The sequence below is a fragment of the Cryptomeria japonica genome, chromosome 6, assembly GCF_030272615.1.
Source record: "Cryptomeria japonica chromosome 6, Sugi_1.0, whole genome shotgun sequence".
NCBI lineage: Eukaryota > Viridiplantae > Streptophyta > Pinopsida > Cupressales > Cupressaceae > Cryptomeria > Cryptomeria japonica.
In genome coordinates this window covers 370,970,460-370,982,796 of record NC_081410.1, presented here as the reverse complement: position 1 = coordinate 370,982,796, position 12,337 = coordinate 370,970,460, and positions in this window count along the sequence as shown.

Sequence of the window (12,337 nt, the reverse complement as noted above, 5' to 3'; positions counted from 1 at the left end):
AACATCATCTACCGGTGTAGGAGCACTATTACTGATGCTAGGTTGTTTTGCAACTGGTTCCCAGGAGGTTACTACCGATTTATCTCCTACTTGCTCACTGTCAGTTTCCTCAGATTTCTCAGAGGTTTCATCAAATATAACACTGATGCTTTCAAGAATTCTCTGAGTCCTATTGTTGAAACATTTGAGAGATTTTCTCTTTGTGGAATACCCTAGGAATATTCCCTCATCACATTTAGCATCAAACTTGCTTTGATGTTCACTCCTCTTGATATAACATTTTCTACCAAATACTCTAAAGTAGCTTACCACTGGTGTCTTACCTGTCCAATACTCATAAGGTGTTTTATCCTTACCCTTTTTGATGAGTGCCCAGTTCATTTTGTAGACTACAGTGCTCATCGTTTCTCTCCAAAAAGTGTGAGCAACTTTTCCTTGGATCAACATTGTTCTGGCTACTTCAACTACAGTTCGGTTGTTTCTCTTTGCTAGGCCATTCTGTTGTGGAGTCCGGGGGGCAGACAGTTGCCTCTTGATGTCGTTCTCTTCACATTACTTGTTGAATTCACCAGAAGTGAATTCTCCTCCTTGATAAGTTCTCATGCACTTAATCCTCTTACCGCTTTCTTTTTCAACCAGTGCTTTGAAGGCTTTGAACTTTCCAAAGGCTTCAGACTTATCCTTCAAGAATGTGACCCACATCATTCTTGAGAAATCATCAGTAAGAATCATAAAATACCTATCTCCCTGCACACTCCTAGTTTTCATAGGACCACACAAATTAGTATGCACAAGATCAAGTAAATTGTCCGCAATGAAACGTTTACCTTTGAAGGTTGAGGAAAACATTTTCCCCAGTTGACACTCTTTGCACAAAGGATTCTCCAGTTTACTCAGCATAGGCAATCCTCTAAATGCCTTGATCTTATTGGCCTTCACAATATTATCAAAGTTTACATGGCAGAGTCTCCTATGCCATATCCAACTATCCTCAAACTTAGTCATTAGACATGTATTGACATTAGCATTTAGCTGAAATAGGTTACCTTTGGTCTGCATACCGGCAGGCATCAGTTCACCATTGTTTCCTTTGATTTTACACACTCCATCTCTGAATTCTAGAGTGAGTTTTGGGCAACACTCAAAAGGTTGTGTCTGATACCTTCTACCCAATACACATTGTCGGTATTTCTTTTTTCCATTCAGAGAGATGGACCCTCTACCTTTTACCATACATGGTGCATCATTACCAAAATGAACCACACCACCATCATACTCTTCCATAGATAGAAACTTACTTCGATCACCAGTCATATGGTGAGAATAACCACTGTCAATAATCCACTCATTTGAATTATCAAAGCAGGAGACAAGAGCCTTCTTGTTTGACACATCTTCCTTGGCTGCTACAAACACAATATCTTCACTTTCTTCATCTTCTGATTCCTCATCAGTGACACCTTAAAAAATTGCTAGAAAATGGTTTCTCTGGTTTCCTCCTTTGAACTTCTTGTGTCCTATCACCATTTGGGCAGTTTACAACAATGTGTCCTATCCGGTTACAAGAAAAGCATTTCAAAGGAAGCTTACCTCTGTATTTACCGGTTCCCTTGGGAAGTCTCTTAGCAAGAAGAGCTTCAAATTCCATCAGGATCTCCTCATCATCCATTTCTCTACTTTGTCTTGGTTCACCACTGGTACTAGCTTCTTTGCATTTTCTAGATGGTGCAGTAGATGCTCTAAAGGTTGATTCAGTCTTCTGAATACTGCCATCATAATTATTTATCTCATAAGTTGTTAACTTTGCAATGATGGAGTCCAGGGATACCTTTGTCTTGTCTACGGACCTCAACTCCTGAATAGCAGCAACCCTTATTGCGTAGAACAGTAATAAGGATCTCAAAACTTTGCTAACAACAGTGGAATCTGCCATTTTACCACCTGCATTCTTGATATCTCCAACAATAGTTTTGATTCTTATTTCATATTGTTGAATGGTCTCTCCTTCAACCATATGCATGTCTTCAAACTTTCCCCTAAGGCTTTCTTCCTTAGCTTGTTTCACATGTTCATCACCACCATAGATATTCTCAAGAGAATCCCATACTTCTTTAGGATTCTCTTTATTTTGAACATCAATAAACTCAATGTCAAATAAACTACTAATTAGGGCTTCCATGACTTGCCCATTCTCCTGAATCTCTCTCTTTTGATCATCAGTGAAAGTACTAGTAGGGATACCATAAGCATTCTCAATATAGCTCCAGTGTTGAGCACCCATGCTTCTGATGTATATCTTCATTGTCCTTCCATATTTTAAAGTTGTCGCTGTTGAACTTTGGACCTTCCCTCTTCAACATTAGAGTAGGATCTTTACCTCAAGCAGTTAAGCTTACAACAAAGAGGACTTGGAAGATGCTCTGATATCGATTGATGAATCAATGATGAACTATTAGTACCAAACCAGTAATGAGAAGGGGGGGGGTGAATCAGTACAGACAAAAGCACTTTTCCTTAAATCGGTTTGACTGAAAACACTACACTTGACTGGCAAGCAATAACACTGGTCTAAACCAAATTACTATAGGTTAAACACAGTAAGAATGTGAAAGACATAAACCAATAACTCTTAGCTTTCCACACAATCTAACATCTTATTTCCACTTCACCCATATGCATACACAAGTAATACATCAATAGAAATGTAAAGACTTGCTGGTTCAACATGCTTTACCGCTTGACAGAAAATAACAAAGCATCACATGAAAAGCATCACAAATAACACACATATTTTTCACGTGGAAACCCAACTGGGAAAAACCACGGTGGGGATGAATACCCACAAGCTGTTCTTTGAACCCTTTTGAAGTCCGCTCTGTTAGGAGCCTAGGCCGGTTAAAGACTTTACAATAGGTTATGTTAGGAACCAATCCTGCTAGGGATTACCCGGTTAAGGGATGGCTAAAATACCCAGTTAAGGGTTAAACATTGTTAAAGGTTACCTTGTTAGAGGATTTTAAGAACTCAAAGATTTTGAGTCACCCTGTTAAAGGATTTAGAGCAAGCCAATTAAAGCTACCCTGTTAAGGGATTTTCCAACTATTGAAGTGGTTAGAGGTCAACAGGTATTACAATGATCTAGTAACAACACTTCAATGCCAATGCAGATCTGCTTTAGTTCCTTCCTTCTGCAATCACACTCTACAGATATCTATTCTCTTATTTGGTATGGCAAGAATCATGTATCTTTGCACTTAGATACATGCACAACAATTGTCAACAACCTCAACATGAACAACAACATCGACCTTATAGGAAAGATAGGTCGATAGCATAAACCCTAAACCCTAAACATTTAGGTTAAGCAATTCAGTCGGTTCAATCCTAACCATTGAACATATTACATTGATTACAACAGTCTTGAACAGATCTCAAGACGTTCTCCAACATTCATTCTTCACCGCTTCTTGGAGGCTGATAACCCATCACGCGTTCTCCACCGTTTACAGAGACTTCGCACATTTCTGAGGTAGATAGGATCAATCTCCTTCATGCAAGATCCTTCACGTGCATAGGCTGACGTGGCAACACAATCTATTCTTCATTACAATGCTAACTCATCACACGATGTCATCGGTTGAATCACACAAGCATGGAACACTTCAACCGAAAACCCTGAAGCTGAGACTACCAACTGGTAGTCATACCATATCAAACCTTGATACAAAAAATTCCATATACCAGTTCACTTGGACAGACATACCGCTTCACTTTTTCACATATACCGGTTCATAACATCATACCGGTTCTCTTCCAAGTTGCTTACTTTAATATACCGGTTCACTCTTCAGCATATTGACATCAATGACAACATACAATATCATCATGTCATCATACTCTGCACATATGCCAACAATCTACCCCTTTGGCATTGATGGCAATATACAAATATATCTCTTCGCTTCACATCTTCTCCCCCAACACTGCAGATATCTTCTCTGCTTCACATCTTCTCCCCCTTTGACAACAATGCCAAAGTGGAGGCATATACACCTATGTCCTACTATGTTGCTCCCCCTAAGGAGTGGCATCCTTCAACACACCAATCCTGAAAAAGATATATCAATGTAAGTCTTGACTGATGTGGAGCACACACGTTTAGTTCACCTCTTGAAGGGACAACACCCCTAATTCACCTCTCAAATACATAAAGGTAGCCTTCGGTAGAGGCTTGGTGAATATGTCTGCTAACTGCTCCTTACTAGAAACATGTTCCATTACAACTTCTTTGTTCTGAACCTTCTCCCTCAAGAAATGATACTTGAGCTAGAAGTGCTTGGTTCTAGCATGTAAAACCGGATTCTTGGAGATGTTAATCGCACTTGTGTTGTCACAAAATATACTTACCGGTTCAGATACAAGAACTTTGAAGCCATTTAATACATGCTTCATCCAGATTGTCTGGGTGCAGTTCATAAATGCTGCAACATACTCCGCTTTTGCTTTAGACTGAGAGATACAACTCTGCTTCTTACTCATCCACGAGACTAGTCTACCACCAAGAAAGAATGCACCACCAGTTGTGCTCTTTCGGTTGTCCACATTACCAGCCCAGTTAGCATCTGTAAACACTTTCAGGTTGAAATCATTACTGTATTGATACCATAATCCATAGTCAATAGTTCCCTTCAAATATCTCAGAATCCGCTTGACTGCTACCAATTGGGATTCTCTTTGGCTTTTCTGGAACCGTGCAGTAATGCCCACTGCATGAGCAATGTCCAGTCTACTATGTACTACATAGTGCAATTTACCAATCATTGATCGGTATTCCTTCTCATTTACTACCAAACACTCTAAAGTAACTTACCATTGGTGTCTTACCTGTCCAATACTCATAAGGTATTTTATCCTTACCCTTTTTGATGAGTACCCAGTTCATTGTGTAGACTGCAGTGCTCACCGCTTCTCTCCAAAAAGTGTGAGAAACTTTTCCTTGGATCAACTTTGTTCTGGCTACTTCAACTATAGTTTGGTTGTTTCTCTCTGCTAGGCCATTCTACTGTGGAGTCCGGGGGGCAGACAATTGCCTCTTGATGTCGTTCTCTTCACAGTACTTGTTGAATTCACCAAAAGTGAATTCTCCTCCTTGATAAGTTCTCATGCACTTAATCCTCTTAACGCTTTGTTTTTAAACCAATGCTCTGAAGGCTTTGAACTTTCCAAAGGCTTTAGACTTATCCTTCAAGAATGTGACCCACATCATTCTTGAGCAATCATCAGTAAGAATCATAAAATACCTATCTCCCTGCACACTCCTAGTTTTCATAGGACCACACAAATCAGTATGCACAAGATCAAGTAAATTGTCTACAGTGAAACGTTTACCTTTGAAGGTTGAGGAAATTTTTTTCCCCAGTTGACACTCTTTGCACAAAGGATTCTTCGGTTTTCTCAGCATAGGCAATCCTCTAACTGCCTTGATCTTACTGGCCTTCACAATATTATAAAAGTTTACATGGCAGAGTCTCCTATGCCATATCCAGCTATCCCCAAACTTAGTCATTAGACATGTACTGACATTAGCATTTAGCTGAAATAGGTTAGCTTTGGCTTGCATACCGATAGCCATCAACTCACCATTCTTTCCTTTAATTTTACACACTCCATCTTTGAATTCTAGAGTGAGTTCATTATCATTCAGCTGGGCAACACTCAAAAGGTTGTGTCTGAGACCTTCTACCCAATACACATTATCAGCACTGCTTTTTCCATTCAGAGAGATGGACCCTCTGCCTTTTACCATACATGGTGTATCATTACCAAAATGAACCACACTACCATCATACTCTTCCACAGATAGAAACTTACTCCGGTCACCAGTCATATGGTGAGAACATCCACTGTCAATAATCCACTCATTGGAATTATCAAAGAGGGAGACAAGAGCCTTCTTGTCTGACATATCTTCCTTGACTGCTACAAACACAATATCTTCACTTTCTTCATCTTCTGATTCCTCATCAGTGACACCTAAAAAAAAAATTGCTAGAAAACAGTTTCTCCGGTTTCCTCCTTTGAACTTCTTGAACCTCTCCGGTTTGTCCTTGTTATCACCATTAGGGCAGTTCACAATAATGTCTCGTATTCGGTTACAAGAAAAGCATTTCAAAGGAAGCTTACCTCTGTATTTACTGGTTCCCTTGGGAAGTCTCTTGACAAGAAGAGCTTCAAATTCCATCAGGATCTCCTCATCATCCATTTCTCTATTTTGTCTTGGTTCACCACTGGTACTAGCTTCTTTGCCTTTTCTAGATGGTGTAGCAGATGCTCTAAAGGCTGATTCAGTCTTCTGAATACTGCCATCATAATTATTTATCTCATAAGTTGTTAACTTTGTAATGATGGAGTCCAGGGATACCTTTGTCTTGTCTACAGACCTCAACTAGTGAATAGCAGCAACCCTTATTGCGTAGACCGGTAATAAGGATCTCAAAACTTTGCTAACAATAGTGGAATCTTCCATTTTACCACCTGCACTCCTGATATCTACTTTTTATTCTTATTCCATATTGTTAAATGGTCTCTCCTTCAACCATCCGCATGTCTTCAAACTTTCCCCTAAGGCTTTCTTCCTTAGCTTGTTTCACATGCTCATAATCGCCATAGATATTCTGAAGAGCATCCCATACTTCTTTGGGATTCTCTTTATCTTGAACATCAATACACTTAATGTCAAATAAACTACTGATTAGGGCTTCCATGACTTCCCCATTCTCCTGAATCTCTCTCTTTTGATCATCAGTGAGAGTACTGGTAGGGATAACATAAGCATTCTCAACATAGCTCCAGTGTTGAGCACCCATGCTTCTGATGTATATCTCCATTCTGTCCTTCCATATTTTAAAGTTGTCTCTATTGAAATTTGGACCTTTCCTCTTCATCATTAGAGTAGGATCTTTACCTCAAACGGTTAAGCTTACAACACAGAGGACCTGGAAGATGCTCTGATACCAATTGATGAATCAATGATGAACAGTTAGTACCAAACTAGTACTGAGAGGGGGGGGTGAATCAGTATAGACAAAAGCACTTTTTCTTAAACCGGTTTGACTGAAAACACTGCACTTGACTGGCAAACAATAACACCAGTCTAAACCAGATTACTACTAGTTAAACACAGTAAGAATGTGAAAGACATAAACCGATAACTCTTAGCTTTCACACAATCTTACATCTTATTTCTACTTCACCCATATGCATACACAAGTAATACATCAACAGAAATGTAAAGACTTATTGGTTCAACATGCTTTACTGCTTGACATAAAATAACAAAGCATCACATGAAAAGCATCACACATAACACACATATTTTTCATGTGGAAACCCAACTGGGAAAAACCATGGTGGGGATGAATACCCACAAGCTATTCTTTGAACCCTTTTGAAGTTCGCTCTGTTAGGAGCCTAGTTTGGTTAAAGGCTTTACAATAGGTTCTGTTAGGAACCGATCCTTCTAGGGATCACCCGGTTAAGGGATGGCTAAAATACCTGTTTAAGGGTTAAACCCTGTTAAAGGTTACCTTGTTAGAGGATTTTGAGTCACCCTGTTAAAGGATTTACATCAAGCCGATTAAAGCTATCTCATTAAGGGATTTTACAACTATTGAAGTGGTTAGAGGTCAACAGGTATTAGAATGATATGGTAATAGCACTTTAATGCCAATGTAGATCCACTTTAGTTCCTTCCTTCTGCAATCACACTCTGCAGGTATCTATTCTCTTATCTAGTCTAGCAAGAATCACGTATCTCTGCACTTAGATACACACACAATATTTGCCAACAACCTCAACATGAAAAACAACATCAACCTTATAGGAAAGATAGGTCGGTAGCATAGACCCTAAACCCTAAACATTTAGGTTAAGCAATTCAGCCGGTTCAATCATAACCGTTAAACATATTGCATTGATTACAACAGTCTTGAACAGATCTCAAGACGTTCTCCAACATTCGTTCTTCACTGCTTCTTGAAGGCTGATAACCCATCACATGTTCTCCACCATTTACAGAAACTTCACACATTCCTGAGGTAGATAGGATCAATCTCCTTCATGCAAGATCCTTCACGCGCACAAGGCTGACATTGCAACACAATCTGTTCTCCATTACAATGCTAACTTATCACATGACGTCATCGGTTGAATCACATAGGCATAGAACACTTCAGCCGGAAACCCTGAAGCTGAGACTACCAACCGGTAGTCCTACCATATGAAACCTTGATACAAAACATTCCATATACCGGTTCACATTCCAACATACCGGTTCACTTGGACAGACATACCGCTTCACTTTTTTACATATACTGGTTCACAACATCATATCGGTTCTCTTGCAAGTTGCTTACTTCAATATACCAGTTCACTCTTCAGCATATTGACATCAATGACAACATACAATATCATCATGTCATCATACACTGCACATATGCCAACATTGTTCTACTCAAAATAGATCAAACCATTCTTGTTGTTTTCTAACCATTACAGCAGAATCAAATCCCCTAATCGAGTAAGCTCTAACAAGCTTCAATGTATAAATCCTCTAACAGGGTGATCCATTAGTTTGGATTCTGAAATCCTCCACCGAGGTTACTCCTAATAGGGTACTACCTTTAACAGGGTATAAGCTTCTAATCAATCTTTGGGATCTCTAACAAGATTCGCTCGTAGCAGAGTACTTTGTAGACCTTAATCGATCAGTTATCTATTACTGCAAATAGTTTACTTTTTGTGGATGTTGTTATATCATTTTGGATTGCATGCATTGTGTTTAAGAGCTTTGTTAAGTTCATCTACCGGTTAGTGTTTGAAGTATTTTTATTTTTGGTGTCATTGATTCACCCCCCCGTCTCAGTGCTTTTCAAGTCCATCAAGAATTAGGGTAAATGTGTTGGAATTGAAGTAAAAATGCATGAACAGTGAGCTATAATCATTGGATCAAGCCAAGAATTTGGATCTAAGGATTATAAGAGTATTTAGAGCTATTCCCAAAAGGATCTCTTGATTTGTTGAGAGTGGGATGGTGGTCGCTTTGGTCCTCTGGAATTTTCACACTTTAATGTGGGATGGATTCGTCACTGTAAATAAAGTTGATTATGAAGATCACAACTATGTACTTGTTATTGCACACACTAGAGAAGGGAAATAGGTTGGGAATAGGGGTTTTACTTAGTCAAACCCAGTTTAGGAATTAACCTTGAATGAAATATTGCAAATACTAAATTAAATGAAGGAAAGATATACCTCAAATCTGCAATGATTGATAATGATGCTTTGCTTCTTGAATATAATCACATATGTTGTATGAAATTGCATGAAGATGACAAAACCCTAATCACACACACATGCTTTAAAATGAATCATGCAATGTTTCTCCATAATGGTTGAATCAAGGAAATGCAACCTTTAAGATCTCTAGAAATAGTTGATGATGAACACTTCAATGCCTGATTGCTTGAATAGAATTGCTAGGATTCTTAGGGATGAAATTAAGTTGTTCAAATGCATTTATATATGAAATCCTAGGTCAATTTACCGATCATAGAGCCACCAAATTCATTTCTTTTTGGAGAGATAGGTCACACCCTCCTAGTAAAAATTGGGTCCCATTGAGGGGGACCAGGGTGCTAGTTCCTTGGTCCTCCCTAATTAGGGACCTTAAATTGGCCCCAAGGAGAAGGATATATCCACAAAGGATCATTTGGTAAGTGTATGTGGCATCAAAATTGGAGTTAAGGCACTGAACAAACTTAGATAGGAGATGAAGGGGGGATGCACTAAAGTAGGGGCATAGACATGAGGTGTAAATTGACTTGGTGACAATTTGTGATGCTACATTTATCTCCCACTTTAATGAGAGTATGAGCCTATGCAAATACTCATGGTAAAGTAGATGAAAGAGATGAAAGATAGGAGCAATGAGGAGCACACATCATAAGGAGTATAAGACTACAAATTTTGAGGAACTAAGCCCCTAATCTTAGGATCTTAACTCACTCAAATGCATGCAAGGGAACTCAAAACAAGACAAAAACAAAAAGACAAATAAAAGGCAAACAAAGACAAAGGAAAAAGACACACACAAAAAACTAAATACCGAAACAATAACTCAAGTCAACTAGCCAAAGCGACCTCAATATACAAATGTCTCAACAACTAATATCATTCTTGAAAGATGTAATCTCAAGAACACAAGTGACCACATAAAAGAGCAAAGCATACATTATCCATGAACCACCAATAGAAAAGATATGAGCTCATGAGAACCAGGAAAGAGAGAGCATAAATACATGCTAAATGTGTTTTTCTAGGTGATCCATGTTGGGGAGGAGAGTAGGAATAGTCTAGTTGTGTTTTGCTAGTTCCAATCATCCTCGTGCGGTTGTGCAAGCGATATCTAGTTTCAAGTATATAACACCCCATATAAGAGTTTATTTCCTCTGGTTTTGAGTGTGCATCTGTTGGTATTATGGATGTGTTGCATTTTTTTTGTCATTGATGTCAACACTTGTTAACACTTATCAGCACTGGAGATCTTTGGTTATGTTCACCGACATGTTCAGTGACTTATGCACAGTCACCGATATTTGGTTCACCAACAGGTTATATTGTTCACCGATATTGAGGATGATCTTTTATCATCTGGAGATTACTTGGTTATGTCAAAGACATGGTTTGGACACTTGGTTTTGGTGATTTGGTTATTGGTCTAATCGAGTTTGCATATTTGCTATTACCAGCAAATTGGTCTAGGTTATGGACCGACAAGCATCATCTATTCCAGATCAGCACGACACGTTATGGAAATGATTTATTTATTGGTTATTATTGTAAATGCATTGAGCCGACATGATGCATCACATATTGATTCATTTGTAATTGATTTAATTGTAATATTCTTAGTGAGTCGACCTACACATTTGGTCTTAGGTTTTGGTATATATGTAAGATCTCATTTGTGAGATTAAGAAGTAGAAGTGGAAGAGGATTGTAATAAGGTATATGCGAATATAATCAGAGCTAATCACACATATATCATTTGAATATTCAAGGAAGGTATGAAGAAGACAATCATAGCTTAACCGGTACCGAATCCAGCATATGAAGATGCTATTTTGAGCAGTACATTATCATTGGATTTAACCATCCAATTGTAGTCAGTGTGACTCCCATCTTGTGATTGAGCAGTGAGCTCTAGGTAGTTGGCCTTTCTGCATCTGCAGACCCCATTTGTACACACATACTATCTGCAGTAGTATCATCTGATTGTGGGTAAGGTTTCCCACTGTGGTTTTTCCCCTTATAGGGTTTCCACATACAAATATCTGTGTTAGTGGATGTTATTTGTCTTTCTGTTTCATGCATTAAACTTTACCGGTACTGTTATTAACTGTTAAAATGTCAACCGACATTAAGTTTGGTTTAGCGGTATTATGCATCAAGTTTGATTAAGTTATATTTGGGTTGAAATTAATAGACAATTGATTCACACCCCCCCCACCCCCTCTCAGTTGCCTCTAGGTCCTAACATCATCAACCTGTTTAAGACATATAATGCAAATGAAAATGTTAAGGGCCAAGTCTAATTCTAGGAACATCTCATTTAAGAGTTTGTTTTCTCTGGTTTCAAGAATGTGTAACCCCATACAAGATAGATACATGCTTGGTTCTGAGGACATCATGTGGAAGAGTTTGTTTTCTCTGGGTTCAATGATGTGCACACCATCTAAGACATATATCAATATCACATCTTGTTTCGGGCATCAAGAATCTCATATAAGAGTTTGTTTTCTCTAGTTCTGAGTCATATCATATTTTAATTTCCAAAAGATTCTAGTTGCTAATATTTCTTTATCATCAATAGGATTAGGCCTTGTCTCTTGTGATGAAGGACAATGATTGTTAGAAGTAAACAGATTGTCATCTATGATTTAACTATGCCTCTATCAATGAGTCCTTGCATTCCATTTTTAAAATTAGGACAATCATTGGTAGTGTGATCATTAGTTTGGTGATATGAGCAAAAAGGAGTTTTTGAAGAAGATTCACTTTTAGATGAAAAATAGGTTTTTTGTCTTGCAAGATGATATTTGATGTCTTAAATCTTAAGGAGATCATCCATAGGAGAATTATGATAATTTCCTAGGCCTTTTTTAATAGTTTGAGTATGAGGGTTTATAGGACTCTAATTCCTTGTTCAACTTTTCCAAGTCCTCGTTCTCTAAAACCTTGTTTTGATATTATGTTAAAGCCAATCCTATAAGAATAT